We start from the raw sequence: 15,563 nt of genomic DNA, 5'->3' as shown, positions 1-15,563 counted from the left end.
TTCAAGTGTTTATGGGGGAAGTTCCTGGTGCCAATGAAGAAACAACATTGTCCAGGACTCTTACCAGGCAAAGTGATAAAACTCATATTATTCACTGGCAACTTACCTGAAAGAAATATTCTGGCCAATCTATGTCTTCTTCATTAATGCTGAATCCCTGGTCACAGGGGGTCACTTCACCCACTTTCACCAGAATCTCATTCCAATTAAAGAAATATTTCTAATTCAGGCTGTCATACGTCTCAACAGCCATCTTGCCTTCATCCCCACATGACTCTTCACTGGAACTATTGACAGGACTGGTATACTTCAGGAAGTCATGGAGCTGAAGGTAAGGACAGGAATTTGTTAGTCTTTGGGGAAAGAAAGATTCATGCCCATGTCCCATACTTGACTATCAACAATTTGGATCTTCCAAAAGTCATCATTTTCTCTTTTCTTAAAATTCTTCTTAAGCTCTTTTTAGATCTCTGCAACCCTTTTTCTCCTTTTCCACAGCAAACAATGGACAGTGGAAGAATAACAAAGCCACTAAGCAATATGTTCAATATTACATTTTGAACGCCACAAAAGCCATTTCATCTTCCTTTCACCAAATCAGGAATTTCTTCCAGATAGCTCTGATATTTTCTATTCCAAAGTCTTTTTGAAAACCTGTGATCACACGGAACTTAGTACCTTTTGCAAGTAGAAGCTTACCATTTCTTCTCCATTAGATTGTGGGATCCTCAAAAACTGGGACTTTCTTTTCCTTGTTTTGCATCCAGAGATCTTAACACATTTGCTAGCATGTTGGGGGTGCTCTAAAAATGTGTATTGACATGATGATATTTAGAGTAAATTTTGTTCCTTGTAGAAAAATCTCTTTAATTAAAAAAAATGTCCAATGTAAATCTCTGACGTGGTGGCTAACATAAACTTAGAAATAAACGACAATTTGACATTCATAGTGATGCAATTCAAGGCAAAGAAGGAAAAGCAATTCCAAATGATTAAGAGGCTAAACAATTTAGGAAATCAGTAATGTGAAATAGAAAGGAGTATAATTTCAATGGAAGAAATCATGAAAGAGATGACATAATTATAACTCTGAGAAAATTAAACATTTATATAATCTGAGGATGATTTGAGAAGTAGAGTTTTCAATGAAAGCTAGAAAATTATAATACACACACAGACTCTGAATGTCATCATCCAGTGGAAAATATTGAAGAAAAATTTCCCAGAGAGATTGAAAATGTGGAATTAGAAGGCTGCAAAGAGAAAGGAAGTCTACATGTGTTCTTTTTTCACTGAGATATGCTGTGGTAAGATTTCATTATTACAAGGGAAAAAAAACAAGATTCTAACAGAACAGAAATAAATGTCTGATATTCCATCATCAAGGCTTGTTCAGCTCTTCATGATCTTTTGGACATAGTGTACCTGGCCCTTCTATTTTCCACTATATCTCAAAATCTGTCCAAGTCACCATTCATGGTTTCCATGACACTATCTTTAGCTCATCCTCTGCTGTCCCCTCTGCTATTTACCTTCAATCTCTTCCAACATCAGAGTCTTTTCCAATTAGTCCCATTTTCTCATTAAGTGACAAAAGTTTTTAAGCTTCAACGTCAGGATTTGACCTTCCAGTAAACAGTTTGAATTAATCTCTTTAAGTATTGATTGAATTGATCTCCTTGCTGTCCAAGAGACTCTCAAAAGCCTTCTCCAATATTACAATTCAAAAGGATCATATATGCAGCACTCAGCTTTCCTTATAGTCCAAATCTTGCAGTCATGCATGGTTACTGAAAAAACAGAATGAGTTCCCTAATGGAAGGGACTATTTCCCCTCCCCCCTTTGCATCTTCTTTTGTCAGAACATTGCCTAGTTCCTTTTGATCAATGTTGATTGACTCACTGACACTGCACCGGAGCAGATTACATAGGATTTGTTGTTTTAAATGCAAAGACCATAATGGATGAAAATGAGTGACAGTAGTGCACTCCCTTGCCTGTGGAACTATATACAGTGTTAGAATGGTGGCCATGGCCCTGGACAATTTGGATGACATCCCTCCAATTACAGTCACTGAATTAGACTACCTGCCACAGCTATAATTAGGTATGGTTGGACCTCTCCCTGACAGTCACATCAAGGAGATCTCCACAGCCAGTCTATCATGATAGAAGTTATTAAACAACTAGTAGCCCAAGGCTACTTTCAGCAACAAATGAGGGTTCTTATTGATCTCATCCACAGCAAATTGGAAAGCAAGGATATGTTGGTAATATTTGCACAGTTTTTTAAAGTGAGAGAAAAAATATAAAGAACCAGGGAAACTCTATATGACCAGAAACAGCAAGATGTTGCAGTGAATGGAGTGCTGGACATGGACAACTGACCTGGAAAACAGATCCAGGAGAGATAATTTAAAAATTATGGGGCTTCCTGAAAATCATGATTAAAAAAAGAGCCCAGACATCATCCTACAAGAAATTATCAAGTAAAACTGACCTGATATTCTGAAGCTAGAGGGTAAAATAAATACTGAAAGAATCCACTGATCACCTCCTGAAAGAGATCTGAAAAGAAATCCTAGGAATACCGTAGCCAAATTCCAGAGTTTCCTGGTGAAGGAGAAAATATTGTAAGCATCCAGAAAAAAACTAATGGAGTATTGTGGAAATACAATCAGGATAACATAAGATCTATGAGCTTCTACATTAAAGGATCAAAGGGCTTAGAATATGATATTCCAGAAGTCAAAAGAACTAGTATTAAAACCAAAAATTACCTACACAGCAAAACTGAGTTTAATACTTCAGGGATAAAAATGCCATTGAATGAAATAGAGGACTTTCAAGCATTCCTGATGCAAAGACCAGAGCTGAATAGAAAATTTGACTTTGAAACTGTAAACAGGAAAGAGAAATCATAAGGGACTTACTAAAGTTGAACTGTTTACATTCCTATATGGAAAGAAAATATTTGTAACTCTTGAAACTTTTCTCAGTATTTGGGTAGTTGGAAGGCTTTTATATCTATCTATATATCTATCTAGCTATATATATATATATATATATATATATATATATATATATATATATATATATATATATATATATATATGTCTACATATATATATCTATACCTATCTATATATAGATAACTATCTATCTACCTAGATATAGATCTATCTATCTATCTATCTATCTATCTATCTATCTATCTATCTATCTATCTATCTATGTATCTATGTATCTATCTACTGAGGGCCCTGGGTGACTTGAATAGAAAGGGATGATATCTAAAAAAAATAAAATTAAGAAGTGAGAGAGGAATATATTGGGAAGAGAAAGGGAGAAATGGAATGGGGCAAATCATCTCTCATAAAAGAGGCAAGAAAAAACTTTTTCAATGGAGGGGAAAAGGGGGGAGGTGACAAGGAAAAAGTGAAGCTTACTCTCATCACATTTGGCTTAAGGAGGGAATAATATGCACACTCAGTTTGATATGAAAATCTTTCTTACACCACAGGAAAGTAGGGGAGAATGGGATAAGTGGAGTGTGGTGAGATGGTAAAAGGGAGGGCAAGTGGGAGGAGGGAGTAATTAGAAGTAAACACTTTTGGGGAGGGACAAGGTCAAAAGAGAGAATTAAATAAATAAATGAATGAATGAATAAAATAAATAAATAAATAAAATAAATCAAAGGCAGGAGAGGGTGGAGGGAAATATAGTTAGTCTTACACAACATGACTATTAAGGAAGTCTTTTGAAAAGCTACACATATATGTCCCATATTGAATTGCTTGTCTTCTCATTGGGGACGGGTGGGGAGGGAGGAAGGGAGAGAAGTTGGAACTCAAAGTTTTAGAAACAAATGTTGAGAAATGTTTTTGCATGCAACTAGGAAAGAGGAAATACAAGTAATGAGGTACAGAAATCTATCTTGCCCTACAAGAAAAGAGAGAAGATGAGGATAAGGGAAGGAAAATGTGTGATAGAAGGGAGGGCAGATTGGGAGGAAGGGATAATCAGAATGGAAGGTGTCTTTGGGTGGGGGAGGGGAGAGTGAAATGATTAACAAGTGCTTTCAATCAGCTTACACATATTCATGAGGCCCCTACTAGAGTTCAGGCATTTGCAAGTTGCGGGGATGTAGAAACAGAAGTGGGGGGAAAACCCATCCTGAAAGAGATTACATTCTAGTCAGCAGAGAAGACATGTCCACATGGCAAACAGTACATTAAATAAGAGACAGAGGGGAGAAAATATGATCTGGAGGAAGTCACTAAGAGTTCTCGCTGGAGGGGACAGTAAAGGCTTCATGAACAATGAGTTGAAATATACATGACACTTGGAATTCTGAGACAAGGAAGTGCAGAGAGATTGCGTTGCTGGAATGGGAGACAATATTCCCAAAAGCACAAAAATGAGAGACAGAGTGTGGAACTTGAAGAATGGTGTAGCTGCTTTGGCTATATTAAAAAGTTCACAAAAGGATAATAGATAGATAGATAGATAGATAGATAGATAGATAGATAGATAGATAGATAGATAGACAGACAGATAGATAGACAGATAGATAGACTGATAGATTGATATACTGATATATAGATATTTAGGTGGGGCGTAAGGTCGGAAGATGTTACATGCTTGAGAAGTTTACTTTTCACCAGTGAGGTACCAGAAATTTAGAAATAGGAAAGGGTCATGTGAAGTATTGTACTTTATGAAAATCCCTTGGACACCACTGGGTGACTAGCAAATATCAGAAGAGATGTTTGACAGGAGAGCCATTAGAGGGCCATTTCAGTGCTCATAAAAGAGGTGATCAGTTCCTATTGGGAAGTCATTGAGCAAAGGAAAGAAGGGGACAAATGTGAGAGATTGTGGTTTGGTAGAAATTATGAGTGTACAAATGATTGGATACATGTCTTCATCGGACACTAGATTAAATGAAGAGAAAATGGACATTTATTTGAATAAGAAGTTGCATATAAAAAAGGGAAGGAAGGAGCAGATGAAACTAAAAGCTTCTGTTTTATAAGTATATTTAAGGCAATGTTCTCAGTTAAGAATATGGAGAAAGAAGTGATATTGGAAGTTTGCAAATGCCACTGAAAATTTTGAATGGCTGCTGTGGAAAGAAGAATCATCAGTCACTTGGGAAGCAGTACATGGATTGCCTTTCAGTGGTTAGAGCATAATTGAGGTGACATATCAATTTGTAGTTGATCCATTCTATAATGCTTTGTGACATTCTTAAATCTCTTTAATAACACCTGAGTAATATTTGAAGAAGTAGAGACTAGGAATAATCTGGAATTGGGGTTTGTCAAGGCTTAAATAGAAATCATTGGGACTGTTTACAAAGTTGAAAAGACCCATCATTGACCCATTCTTCAGATTTTTTTCTATTTTTTTGGATGTGTGTATATATGAACCTATACATACATATATGTGTATGTATGTATGTGTATATATGTGTATATATACACACAAAACACACACATATGCATGTATATACACACAATTGTTAATGTTCATCATTGTTCTAAGTGCTAGGGATCACAATTAAAAAATTAAATCCTATGTATTTCTACCTTCTGTTTGATTGATGAGGTACACACACAAAATAAAAATACACAATGTATACATAAAAATAAATTCAATGAAATTTCTGTGGTTTAGTTATAGTAACTGGAAAACTCAATAATTTTCTTGTAGTAAGTGTTACTCCAGATTAATTTTAAAGGAAACAGAGGATTTTGAATGTCCAAGTACAGGTGAAATAATTTTCTAAGCATGGGTAATTGCCTCTGCAAAGATATCATAAAAGCAGGTGTGATTTCATATATGAGATGTAGTAAGTGAAGGGCAGTGATGTACAGTAAGTCTACACAGGGTGATGAGACTGGGTCAGAACTCAGCAGATGAGCTCTTATTGAGTCTTACAAACATTGAGAACCCAAAGGTCTTATTTGGGCCTAGAGCAGAACAGTGAGATGGGCACACATCCTAAAGTTTTCAAATGCTGTTCTGGCAGCTCTGTGAAGACTCAAACCATACATCACAAAAGTTAATCTTCATAATATATGTGATGAGGGGTCTTTGGTCCTTTTATTTAAAATCTCCAATGAGGAGGATCTCATAGTATTCAAAGGGAACCCATTCCATATTTTTATGGCTTGAGACATTAAAAAGTGTTTCCTTCCATCAACCCTAAAGGTGTCCAACTACGTCTCTTAGTTATGAGTTGGAGAGCTAAGCCAAAAAAAAGTCTTCCACATCAACAGGTTTTGGTCTAGGATAATAATAAAAGTTTGTGTTCCCCTTGGCTTTTTTAAACCTTTTTGATTCATTCAAAATGATTTGCAGGTGATTCTAGCTTAAGGCCCCTTGCCATACATCTTGCACTTTTCCACTTCCTCTCCAACTTTTTGCATCATTTTCTACAATGCTGTGCCCAGAAAGTAACATAATAAACCAAATGTGGTCTTGTACTGAGAGGCATCACATTCTTTATAACAGAACATTATTCTCATTAAATCACTTAATACTTCACTACAATCCTTAAATACTTTTTCTGATAGTAACCACACCTCAGAATTCTGGCAGAGAAGAGGACAATAACTAAGAATATTTCTTTAGAGGAAGAACTGAGAAGGAAAACATTGAGGAAAGAATATGAGGAACTGTAATATCCTGCCATCCATAATAGAAAAGAATGAAATAAGAATAAGAGAAGTAGTTGTCAGAGACTTCCCATGCCCAGATCTTAGCAAAACACCACCTGCTGGTTACACAAGGCACATAAAAGGAATTAGAAATATTGTGCATTTCCCGCACCTCAATTAGGAAATCTTAGAGAGCCCTAGGCCATTATCACTGATCACACTGTAATGACCTCTTACGGATAATTCCCAAACCAGGTCCAATCATTATATCCCCTCCTAAAATGTCAAAACCGTTTTTAAGACATAGTAGGAAAGAAAGTAAAGTAAAAGGATTGGGGATTCAATTGGGGATTGAAAAGATGGTATTGAATGCCATCTCCAAACCTTCAAAAAAAAGCAATCTTATTACTCAGAGGAGGAATTATTTGTGCAAATGATCATCTCAAATATAGGTAACATTTCAATGATAGTAAGTAAAATAATTCTTGATGCCAAGGTCATTTTTCATTCATTAATCCCAAGCTCCTGGCCTTCACATAGAGCATATTTGAAAGAAATTGCCCTCTCATTTATATTACGTTAACAAAGAAGGATTGAATACTCAGTGGATTAATGAACATTGTCAATTTCCTCTAGATATGGCAGTTGTGGTCCTTGTAATCTTCATATTATTTGGTGTTTTAGATATATTTTAAAGTTATAATGATATGTCTTGAATAAGGAAATATTTAGATCAAGTGGTCCTAAAGCCCATCAGAGTTTTATAAGAAACAATAGACATTTTGCCTTTTACCCTGGTGACTCTCTGTCAGGCAGATGAGGCTTGATGCTTTGGACTGGATGAAAATCTGGACTGACTGGAGAGCTCTGAATTCATTCTTTTTTCTTGTGCCTAAGACAGTAAACAGTAGATCCTTCCTGCAGTTTGTGGTACAAAGATGCAGAAACTTCCCCTACCCAAACGTCACTCAAACCTAGCAATGATAAGTGGCCTCGAAAACTTCTTCCTCATATACAGATCCAATAAAGAATGTTTCTTCCAATATTGGGCACCAATAACTGGTTGTCAACCACCTTTATTAGGAAATAAAGTTTTGCCACCTGAATCCCTGTTTTGAGTCTATTTCCTTCCTGATGCATCTCCATCATCCTTATAATGGGTAAGGTTTTTCATCTCTTGGTTGTAACACCATATAGGATGTATATGGATACTCCCTATTTCTTTGCATGATGCACTATACATTAGTAAAACCTTTGTCTGCTTCCTGAGTATCAGGCTTCTAGAAATTGTCAAACTCGGATTTTTGCTTTAAACAATGCTATGAGGCTAAAAAAACCTTCCAAAATAAAACTAGCAACAAACCAATCTGTCAGAAATATGGATGACTATATGATCAGTCAGAAAAATGCAAACAACTTACTCTCAGCCCAGAGTTTTCCAGAGGGGAGGACTTTGGAAGAAACATTTTATGATGAATTATCTCTGACTTCCAATACAAAGAGAAGAAACCCCCTATGACTAGGTCCCCTTCTTTTCTAAAGCTGGGAATGCAAGCTCTTTCTGTATGACAAGGACTCTTCTGTATGTGGTATTTAAAAAGAGAAAACTGCAAAAGCAGGATCACAAATAATTTAAAGAATGAGAGTCCCAGTTTCCCCAGACCCATGGCCAATATTGCAGATCTCTAAAGAGCCAGGGAGCTGGCCACTGCAAGTTCATTGGGGTCCTTGCTCATGTAGCTCTAGGTAACTTCTCTGTTGCTAAAGATTATTCTTTCCTAACGAATGCTCAGACTTTAACAGTAGCTCTCACATTGACAAGCAGAGTGTGAGACATGCAGTAGCCCTCTGTTTAGGACAAAGACAAAAGCTAGAAAGAGCAGGGCCTATGTATGGGGCATTTTAGCCTCTGGGATATTATTTTCTTTGCTCCCTATGGATGGATTAGGAAAGGAAGGCCACCTTCATGCCTCTTGGGTTCAAGTCAAACAATATGTTGACCAGAGTCTGAGAGTGAGGGTCTCTGGGGACTGTCCTGCCCAGAAATTCTGCACTTCCAAGATGAAGGAAATCTTGGAAACTTCAAAAAGTTAAACATAAAACAGATGTTTGGGGATCTCCTTCCCTGCCTTCAGTCCCTGGAGCTTTCACAGCTTCCATGGCTTCCATGCCCAGAGGATCCTTGGATCTCTCTCAAGTTAGGTTTCATGGGCCTTCCAGAGTACTACTTCCATTCTCCTCAGGTCAAATCTCTGCAGTGACTCAAAATGACCAAAATTTGCAGCAGTCAGAGGACAGTGTGCCATGACAAGGGCAGAAAGTGAGAATGATAATGATAAGGCCTACAGTGTAAGACTTGTGTGGCCTTGATAACATCAACCACAGTGCTTTGGCCATCGGAAGTACACACTAAACCATTCGTGAATCACTGAATTATCGTAACAACAATATAACTCTCAATAATATTTTTAGGTTGGTAAATTCCTCACAAGTCTGCCGGTTACCTCTCTAGTGGAAACCATGAGCTCAATAAGGCAATGACCTCTCACAGACATTTGAGAAGCATTGGAGAAAATGCCCCATACATAAGCCCTGCTCTTTCTTGCTTTTGCCTTTGTCCTAAACAGGCCTACTGCATGTCTCACACTCTGCTTGTCAATGTGAGAGGGACTGTTAAAGTCTGAGCATTCATTAGGAAAGAATAATCTTTAACAACAGAGAAGTTACCTAGAGCTACATGAGCAAGGACCCCAATGAACTTGCAGTGGCCAACTCCCTGGCTCTTTAGAGATTTGTGATATTGGTCATGGATCTGGGGAAACTGGGACTCTCATTCTTTAATGCTTGAGATGAATGAAAAGTCAGAGAGATAGTCTCTGAGTAATTAATAATCAATTTATTAACTAGGCTAGCAGGTAATTAATAAATTGAAAGTCAGTGGTCTTTCTTAGACCAAAGACAAAATATTGAATACTTACATATATTTGGAAAAAGTAGTGTCCTCATAGGTGCAAATCAACCTTGATTGGTTAACAATCAATGAGTGGGGGAGATTTTTCCAAATGAGGAAGTGGGTAAAATTCTTCTACGCCTCCTGCTGAGAACGTAATTTGATCTTGAAACTCAGCCACCTCCAGCAATCTGGACGATGGAATCTATCTTTACCCAGACTACTCTGGGTAGATTCTCCTTCATGAGCTGAGTTGCCCTAAATCCAATGAGGGGATTCCAAGTGCATAAATCTAGTGATTTATGATTGGAATTTTCCTTGATTAAATTCTACTTACACTCTTAACAAACATGAGGTCTTCTACAGGGTTGGGGAGGATTTGAGGCAATCTTAAGAAACAGTTGACAGGTGGTGGGATGGGCCATGAATAAAGACATAAAAGCAAAACAAACAAAATAAATAAATAAACAAATGAATAAATACACAAAAGATAAACAAAACTGGACCCCAAATTAATAATTGATTATTAATATAATAGAAAAATAACCACTTTTCTCATATCACGGCTGCCATGCTTGAATTGGAATCGTCAGATTCTTCACTCTCATCCTCACTAAGCCAATGTCACAGTTAATATTTTATCTGTAATAAACATCCATCATATCCTGATAATGTGACAAATATTATGCTGGCACTAAAGATAACATTGACAACACCCCAATAAATCAGTGTTCTCCTCACTGTGGGTTCCCCCCATAGATTGTCATCCTATCCCTCGCATGTCTATCCAAAGACTCTTGTCTTTGTTTTCCCATTAATTTCCCACTGGGGACCACCCCTTGTGAAGCTTTTCCCACATTTCTCGAAACAATGGAGCAAACCATTCATCAGCGATCACTACTTGTCCCGTGTCATTCTGGTGCCTTTTCAGGAATGATGATCTTTTTCTGCTTTTTTCTTTATGAGGCCTTTGTTATAACATATTCACATCTAGAAACACCTTTTTAAAAAGAAGGTATTTTAAATCATCCCACCCTTTCCATTAAGTAGTCAGAATGTACCTTTAATGTTACTTCAACCCAATGCTGTGAGTCTAGGTGAATGAACCAGTTAGCTTCCATTTCATTGAGAGCCTAGGATTGGCTGCAGACAAAATTGAACATGACATATTACTGTATCCTAGTGCCTAACAAAGTGCTTTGCACACAAGCAATGAACACTGTACAATGCCTTTGTTGATGAGATGAATGATTTTCTATGTAAGGTAATTTGCAAACGCATTCAATTGTGTTGAAATCACTTGATTGTTAAAGGTTTTTTTTTTTTTCAAGCTTCAGATACATGATATTGTTTATGGTATTGCTGTATTTCTATATTTTGTGAAATATGAATGTGAATGTGAATGTGCAATGTGAAATTTGGTAAAACATTGTATCAGAGTTGTTAGAAAAGCAATTTCTCTTATAATCTGGATGTTGTTAGATTATGAATTATACTGGTAAAAAAATGGTTTCCTATGCTGACTGGCTGTGACCCTATTTGGGGTCACAAATTTCTTGGCAGAGATACTGGATGGTTTGCCTTTTCCTTCTCCAGCTGATTTTACAGGTGAGGACCAGAGGGAGGACTCCACTACCAGGCAAAACTTCTATGGATGTTGAGAACCTACCTAAACTCAATTGTTAACAAAACTGTAACCTTGATGGGATATAGAGCTTGGAAACCCTCCCCCTCTCTGAAATTCCCCTGAACTCTCCCACATGGCCCTGGCTTTGACTGAGGTTCATTTTAGTATAGTCTATACAATGGTCCTTGCATTGTGGTTTTGACCCTGCTCCATCTCCAATTCTCCCCTGTCTCTAACCAAGCCGAGCTCTTCATTGTCTGTTATCTTCTTATCATGGGGGCAACTTCCCACCCCTAATTCCAGCTAGACCCTTTCTCAATTACCTCCCAGTCAGCCAAGCTATTGGTTACTTCTTGATCCCATCCAGATCTTCCCATAAGTCTCTTTCTGTAAAAGGTCCATCTTGCTTCCATTAAATTGCTCAGATTCTTATAATCTGGCCAATAATTCAAATTCTAAAAGTCTTGCTGACCCCAACCAGTGTTTTAATAAATCTTGTCTCTGACTGAAAGAAAGCTTGAGTCAAAATTTTTCAAGGCAGGACCTGCGTTTTTGTCCTTGAATTTTGGGGTTCCCAGCACCCTTAGATTGCTACACATCCACCGCTGCCCCTTGGAGTGTGTCAATCTACTCCCCTTCCACCCACCCCCACCCAAAACTTTAAAAGTCAAAGTGCATTGCACATCTCCCCCCACCCTATTTATTGTCTCCTCCATTAAAATGTAAGTTCTTTGAGGTCAGAGACAGTCTTTGCTTTTTTACTTGAATTAGTGCTTAAACTTGTTCTTTGTACATAATAAATAAATGTTTAATGAATATTTGTCTCTTCCTTCCTTTTTCCTTCTTTCTCCCATGTCTTTCTTTCTTTAAATTTTGTTAACATTTGTTTTTAAAATTTTAAGTTCCTAATTCTCTCCCTTTCTCCTTTCACACCTCTCCCCTCCCCATTGAAAAGGCAAGCAATTCCATCTGAGTTGTATATGTGTAGTCATGCAAAACATATCCAAAATAGTCACATTTTGAAAGAAAACAGACAAAAAATCTCAAGAAAAATAAAGTAAAAAAAAAAGTTGCTTCAATCTGTGTTTAGACATCATTGATTCTTTCTCTGGGTATGAATAGCATTTTTCATCCCAAGTCCTTCAGAGTTGTCACATCTTTGTATTACCTAAAGACAGCTGCCATTCACAGCTGATCGTTTCACAATATTGTTATTACTTTGCACCTGGCACATTTCACTTTGAATCAACCCAGATAAAGTCTTTCTAGATTTTTTTTTTCCTGAGAGAATTCTGCTCATCATGTCTTTGTAGTAAAATAGTATTATATCGTAATTACATACCACCACTTATTCAGCCATTTCCCAATTGATGTTCATCTCCTCAATTTCTAATTCTTCACCCCAAGGAAAGATCTGCTATAAATATTTTTGTACATATAGGTCCTTTTTCTTTCATTTTTAAAAATCATTTTTAGGGATACAGACCTAGGAGTCATATTGCTATGTTAAAGAATATGCATGGTTTTATAGCCATTTGAACTTACTTCCTAATTGCTTTATAGAATGGTTTAATCAGTTCACAACTCCCAACAAAAATACATTAATATCTCATTTTTCCCACATCCCCTCCAACACTTGTCATTTACATTTTCTGTCCTATTATCTAATTAATAGGCATGAGGTAGTACTCAGAATTGTTTTAACTAGCATTTCTCCAATCAATATGAGTTAGAATGCTTTTTCATATGGCTATAGATAGCTTTGACTATTTGATCCAAAAACTGATTGTATCTTTGATCATTTATCAGTTGGGGAATGGCTCTTTTTTTTTTTTTTTTATAAATTTGGCATAGTTATCTATGTTACAGATATGAGGTCTTTATCAGAGAAACTTGCTTCAAAATTTTTTTCACAGTTACTGTTGGTACTTGTATTTCCTTTCATCCTGTTCCCCTACCCCTATTAATTCTATTTTCTCCCTCCTTTCATCCTGTCCCTCCTCTAAAATGTTTTGCTTCTGATTTCCTCTTCACCCAATCTGCCCTCCCTTCTATAACCCCCTCCTCCTTCTCATTTCCCCTTCCCTTTTTATATTCCTGTAGGGTAAGACAGATTACTTTCTCTCACTGCCTGCATATCCTATTTTCCAGGTACATGTGAAAACATTTTTTAACATTTGTTTTTAAAACTTTGAGATCCAAATTCTCTCTCTTCCCCACCCACCCTCATTGAGAAGTCAAGCAATGAAATATAGATTATACAAATGAAGTCATGCAAAAAACTTCCATAATAGTCATGTTGTGAAAGACTAACTATATTTCCCTTCAACCAATCCCGCTCACTGTTTATTCTATTCTGTCTTTTGACCCTGTCCCTCCTCAAAAGTATTTTCTTCTAATTACCACTGTCCCCCAATCTGTACTCCCTTCTATCAACTCCTCTCTCTTATCCTCTTCCCCCCTACTTTCCTGTAGGGTAAAATAGATTTCCATATCCAATTGAATGTGTATGTTATTCCCTCCTTAAGCCAATTCCAGTCATAGTAAGTCACTCATTAGCTCTCACCTCCCCCATCTTACCCGCTAGAAATTTTTCTTACCTCTTTTATGTGAATTAATTTATTCCATTCTAACTCTCCCTTTCTCCTCCCAATAAATTCCTCTCTTACCCTTTAATTTTATTTTTTTAGATATCATCCCTTTATATTCAATTCACCCTGTGTTCCAGTTCTAAATATTATCTATCCATGTGGGATTGTAAAGAATTCAACTTTAATAAGTCCCTTATGATTTCTTTTTCCTGTGTACCTTCCCATGCTTCTCTTGAGTCTTATATTTGAAAATGAATTTTTCAATTTACCTCTCATTTTTTTAAAAAAATGCATTAAATTCTTCTCTGTCATTGAATGTCATTCTCCCCCTCATTGATTACATTCAGTTTTGCTTGTAAGGTGACTCTTGGTTTTAACCCTAGCTCCTTTAGCTTCCAGAATATCATATTCCAAGTCTTTTAATCCCTTAATGTAGAAGCTGCTATATCTTGTGTTCTGATAATTTTATTTCCACAATATTCAAATTGTTTTTTTCTGGTTCCTTGTAATATTTTCTCCTTGACCTAGGAAGTCTGGAATTTGGCTATAATATTCCTGGGAGTTTTCCTTTTGGGATCTCTTTTGGGAAGTGATCAGTGAATTGTTTCAATTTTTATTTTACCTTCTGGTTCTAGAACATCAGGACAGTTTTCCTTGATTATTTCTTGAAAGATGATGTCTAGGTTCTTTTTGATCATGGCTTTAAGGTTATATGACCCTGGACAAGTCACTTAACCCTGATTGACACACACAAAAACAACAAATAAAACAAAACTTCCCTGGATGATATCAAGTCCCAGGTTATTTTACTAGAGGTTGAATAACTCTCCCAAGCAGAAAACTAGCACTTGAACTTTAACTAGAACAATAAGCTGACCTGGTGGTGCTAGAGCTGGGATGTGCTTGTCTCAGAGGCTAAACTCCACCCCTTCCACCTGAAGGGATGGGGAGGTTAGGAGGAGTTAGAGAGAGATCCTGGTTCCCAACTGGCCACAAAGGGCAGAATCAGAGACCTGTGGGCTCCGGCCTTTTCTGTTTTGAGGCAAAAGAGAGGAAACCAGAGATCCCCTCGTGCTCTACAGAGACCCCTGGGATTATATTAGACATGGGTTGGTGGTAAGAGGTCATTCTAAAGTTATCTAAAGAGAAGTGTGAAAACTCAGAGGCTCTGAAGCTGGAGCAGTTTAGTCAATTAAGTGAGCAATCAACAAACACTTATTAAGCATCTACTACATGCCAGACACTGTGTAGGAAAGTTATGAACAAAGTGTAAGACACTGTGAGGAACAGCAGTATTCAGAAGAGGATGAAAGAGTTTCAAAAGCAGGCCAATGTCAGGGAATGGGAGCAAGATGATGTCTACTTAGAGTACAGGAGAAATGAGTTCTGGAAAGTTCTATGAGACAAGGGATCCAGATGAGCTGGGAATCAGGTGTCTGGAACAGCAGTAGATTCAGCGCTGGACTGAAGGAAGGACCTGGACCAGGATTTATTGGCTTCTGATTTCTCTGAGGAAGAGAAATAGGCATAATTTCTTTGGTCTTGAGCTGAGGAGGTACAGCAGGATCAGTGAACTGGACAATGATTTTAACAACCTAGTAGATGAGGTGAGTCTGTGTGGATTTACATCTGAAAGGAGGCTAGGCATCCTCTCTGAGTCCCCAGAGAAGGAAGGCTAACACTTGGTGTCTTGACCTGTCTTTCTACCTGTGGTCATCCCTGGAGAG

Source organism: Notamacropus eugenii, chromosome 2, assembly GCF_028372415.1.
Source record: "Notamacropus eugenii isolate mMacEug1 chromosome 2, mMacEug1.pri_v2, whole genome shotgun sequence".
NCBI lineage: Eukaryota > Metazoa > Chordata > Mammalia > Diprotodontia > Macropodidae > Notamacropus > Notamacropus eugenii.
This window is presented reverse-complemented; position numbering follows the sequence as displayed.